The sequence below is a fragment of the Lates calcarifer genome, unplaced genomic scaffold, assembly GCF_001640805.2.
Source record: "Lates calcarifer isolate ASB-BC8 unplaced genomic scaffold, TLL_Latcal_v3 _unitig_1425_quiver_1843, whole genome shotgun sequence".
NCBI classification, from domain to species: Eukaryota; Metazoa; Chordata; class Actinopteri; family Centropomidae; genus Lates; species Lates calcarifer.
Genome location: NW_026115507.1, coordinates 11,222 through 16,294, shown reverse-complemented (window position 1 = coordinate 16,294; position 5,073 = coordinate 11,222). Strand labels below are relative to the sequence as shown.

General features: G+C 35.3%; 1 long non-coding RNA gene across 1 annotated transcript; it reads right to left on the bottom strand.

The window, feature by feature from the left end:
* Positions 1-354: 354 nt before the first annotated feature.
* On the bottom strand, positions 355-3,272 carry LOC108888982 (uncharacterized). Its single transcript, XR_007809547.1, has 4 exons — positions 2,881-3,272; positions 2,299-2,398; positions 1,676-1,832; positions 355-1,437 (listed from the first exon to the last, which is right to left on the bottom strand). It is a non-coding gene; the product is annotated as an uncharacterized LOC108888982 (long non-coding RNA).
* Between the last annotated feature and the right edge of the window lie 1,801 nt (positions 3,273-5,073).

The window sequence follows — 5,073 nt, the reverse complement described above, 5'->3', positions numbered from 1 at the left end:
TTTTTCATGGTTTTTGACCCCATACTATACTATGACATTTGACCATTTTCATACCTTACTATACTATGACATTTTTTGACAGTTTTTGACGGTATACTATGACATTTTCTGACCATTTTTCATGCCTTCCTTTACTATGGCATTTTTGACACCCTTACTATACTATGATGTTTTTTGAAGGTTTTTCATCATTTTTAACGCCTTGCAATACTATGACATTTTTTGACCATTTTTCTTGAACATTTTTGATTACTTTTTAACGGCATACTATACTATGGCATTTTTGACACCTTACTATACTATGACATTTTTTGATGGTTTTGAACACCTTACTATACTGTGATGTTTTTTGACGGTATACTATGACATTTTTTGACCATTTTTCTTGAAGATTTTTGATTACTTTTAACGGCATACTATACTATGGCATTTTTGACACCTTACTATCCTATGACATTTTTTGATCACTTTTCATGCCTTGCAATACTATGACATTTTTCTGAACATTTTTGATTACTTTTAACGGCATACTATACTGTGACATTTTTTGACGGTATTCTATGACATTTTTTGACCATTTTTCTTGAACATTTTTGATTACTTTTAACGGCATACTATACTGTGACATTTTTTGACGGTATTCTATGACATTTTTGACCATTTATCATGCCTTACTATACTGAGATATTTTTTGATCACTTTTTCATGCCTTGCAATACTATGCTGTGACATTTTTTGACGGTTTTGATAATGTTTGACCATTTTTCATGCCTTCCTTGCAATACTATGACATTTTTTTTTGAACATTTTTGATTACTTTTAACGGCATACTATACTATGACATTTTTTGACCATTTTTCATGCCTTCCTTTACTATGGCATTTTTGACACCTTACTATGCTGTGACATTTTTTGACGGTTTTTGATGGTTTTTGATCATTTTTAACGCCTTGCAATACTATGACATTTTTTGAACATTTTTGATCACTTTTAACGGCATACTATACTACAACATTTTTTGACCGTTTGTGACACCTAAACTACTTCTAAATTTACAGATAGACCCTTATTAATGGAAATTACTTTTATACTAAAGATACATTTGATTGTTTCATCTTTTTTCTGTTATTACAAATGACTTTTAAATTACATTACACCTGATAAGACACATTGTTAATACCTTATACCAAATTTTTATATGGCAGATTACATTGTTACAAATTACTTCTGTTACATTGTTTTTGTTTATTTCAGTGACATTTGAGAGACAGTTCAAGTGTCTGTATTTCCTAATCATATTTTAATAACTGAATAAATTGTTTGTTGATGTGAAGTTTCAGAAATATATTATTGATCTGTTTCTAAACAAATATATCAAATAAAAATATTTTCTTACCATCACCATTTTGGTGGATCCTGTTGTTTCTGTGGATTCATCTGAAATACATGGAACATTTGTTTAAAACCAGGTTTTTCCAAACACTACTACTAATGAGGCATAACTAGTCATTATCTTTCTGATACTTAAACAGTAACAGTCACTTTATGTAAATAAACTTCATTAATGGGTTATGTTTTGACAAAGTATGAGCTATTCAGTCTGAAGAAACACTAAACATAAACAATTTGATGCCAGTGCTCTGTATTGGAGTTGATGTAAAGCTGTTTCTGTTACCTGGAGGCCTCAGTCCTGAATTCCTTCATTGTATGAGGAACTCTGTCACTGCAATTGTTGCACGTCTCGGCAATCATGGACAATGTCTCCCCCATCCTCAACAATGTCTCTCCAATCATGGACCATGTCTCTGTGATTGCAGACGAAGTGGTGACACCTGGTGGAAAATAAAGAGAAACATACAAAGGAAAATGATCAATACGCTACTACCTATTCCTCATTGACAGTTTAACTATGAAAACACAGAAATATTCAATATTACAGCTGAACCAGAACATTAGAGGGCTGTTTCAGAAAATGAAGAGTCTATCAACTAATTCAACCCAACCAGTCGAGGCAGATGGCTGCCCAGGTTGAGTCTGGTTCTGCTTGAGGTTTCAGCATTGAAAGAGGAGTTTTTCCTCTTCACTGTCACCTAGTGCTTGCCTATGGTGGGATTTGTTGGGTCTCTCTCTGAAAATATTACAACATATAGAGTTCGGTCTAGACCTGCTCTATATGAAGAGTGCCTTAAGATAACTTCTGCCACGATTTGGCTCTAAATAAATAAAATTGAATTGATCACTGAAGTCAGTGTCAGTACTCTGTGTTGGACAGTTGATGCAAAGCTGTTAGTGAATTACCTGGAGGCCTCTGTCCTGGTTGCAAAGAACATCTTCATTGTGCAAAGACACTCTGTGATCGTGGACTACGTCTCTGCGATCGTGGACAAAGCGGTGACACCTGAAGGAAATCACAGAGAAACATACAAAGGAAAATGATTAATACACTACTATCTATTCCTCATCAACAGTTTAACCATGAAAACACAGAGAAATATTCAACATTATGTCTTACTATAATGTGACATTTTTGCTTCTGTTTTGGATTACAATTACTTACGCATTGCTTTCATATTACAGATTACTTTTATCATTACATGTTACTTTTCTTATTACGTATTACTTCTAAATTCACAGTTAACTTTTACTGCTGTAAACTACATCTAGTAACAGATTACTTTGACTATTACATTGTACTTCTGCTATGGCTAATTACTTTCACATTACTATTAATACAGATTACTTATGCATTATTTTTATATAGCAAATTAATTCTAATATTACACTTTTCTGATATACTGAATACTGAACATAAACAGTTTAATGTCAGTGCTCTGTGTTGGTCTGTGTTGGACAGTTGATGTAAAGGGGTTTGTGAATTACCTGGAGGCCTCTGTCCTGGTCTCAAAGAACTTCACTGTGCGAAGACTCTGTGATCGTGGACTACGTCCCTGTGATCGCGGACAATGTCTCTGAGATTATGGACAAAGTCTCTGTGATCGTGGCCAATGTCTTTGCGATCGTGGACGATGTCTCTGAGATCATAGACGCTGTCTCTGTGACCATCAACAATGTCTCCATGATCGCGGGCAGTGCCGTCAAATCGGTGACCCCCGTCTCCGCCGATTCTATCGCAAGGTCTCTACGAAGCATGGGACAATGTCTCAGATCATGGACAACGTCTCTCTCATCTTTGACAAGGTCTCTGCGATCGTGGACAATGTCTCTGATCGAGGACGATGTCTCCCTCATCCTCAACAATGTCTCTCCGATCATGGACCATGTGAAGTGGTGACACCTGGAGGAAATCACAGAGAAACATTCAAAGGAAAAATGATCAATACACTACTACCTATTCCTCATCAACAGTTTCACCATGAAAACAGAAATATTCAACATTGCAACTGAACCAAATGTAACAAACATTAAAGGGTGTTTCAGAAAATGAACAGTTGACTGTCATCATCTCCTGAAGAACCAACAACAACAAATATTTAAGAAAAAGTAAAATGATTAATTAATTGTGTGTTTATCAACTAATCACTGAAGCAGCTGTATGTTACTGTGAACTGTACAACAATAATAAACACTACCAGTTAAGTAAATTTTTGGATGCAGGATTTTAACTTGTGTTGTTTATTATACTTCAGTAAATAGTCTGAGTATTTCTTCCACCACAGATGGTCACATACAGAATCATTATTTCAACATTCTTCTTATGAACACATATTTAAAATATTTTTGTTTTGTGTTGTTTTCATTTAATGAATAACAACCAAATTTACAAAGGTCTTAACAGCAGCTTATGTGAAAACTTTTAAGCAACTAAGTGTAGAACTGGTCATTATAAACTGTAGATATTTTTTCAAATTACCCTCTGACCAGCAATTAAAATGAACACACTAATGAATAATTCACTCCAATACTTAATTTGTAGACTTGATATTGCTTTGTACAGTGTAGTCTAATGTGCCTAGCACCTACACATAATTAAGAATTTCTGATCATGTTCAATCAAACTGAAGTGAAGATATTTTTCAATCCCACTTTGACTGATCCTTAACAATAACAGTTGATATTTTTACATACAGATTACTTTTACTGTTACCTCTAATATTAGAGTACTTTTACCATTACATATTACATTTCTTATTACATATTACTTCTACATTTACCGGTAACTTTTATTGCTACGTGTAGGAACAGCTTACTTTAACTAGTCCATCTTACTTCTAATATTTCTAATTACTTTTACATTACTTCTATTAATACAAATTATTTCTACATTATCTTTATACTACAGATTACTTCAATTATTACACTTTTCAGATACACTGAATACTGAACATAAACAGTTTAATGTCAGTGCTCTGTGTTGGTCTGTGTTGGACAGTTGATGTAAAGGGGTTTGTGAATTACCTGGAGGCCTCTGTCCTGGTCTCAAAGAACTTCATTGTGCGAAGACTCTGTGATCGTGGACTACGTCCCTGTGATCGCGGACAATGTCTCTGAGATTATGGACAAAGTCTCTGTGATCGTGGCCAATGTCTTTGCGATCGTGGACGATGTCTCTGAGATCATAGACGCTGTCTCTGTGACCATCAACAATGTCTCCATGATCGCGGGCCAGTGCCGTCAAATCGGTGACCCCCGTCTCCGCCGATTCTATCGCAAGGTCTCTACGAAGCATGGGACAATGTCTCAGATCATGGACAACATCTCTCTCATCTTTGACAAGGTCTCTGCGATCGTGGACAATGTCTCTGATCGAGGACGATGTCTCCCTCATCCTCAACAATGTCTCTCCGATCATGGACCATGTGTCTGCGATCGTGGACGATGTCGTGGACGAAGTGGTGACACCTGGAGGAAATCACAGAGAAACATTCAAAGGAAAAATGATCAATATACTACTACCTATTCCTCATCAACAGTTTCACCATGAAAACAGAAATATTCAACATTGCAATTGAACCAAATGTAACAAACATTAGAGGCTGTTTCAGAAAATGAACAGTTGACTGTCATCATCTCCTGAAGAACCAACAACAACAAATATTTAAGAAAAAGTAAAAT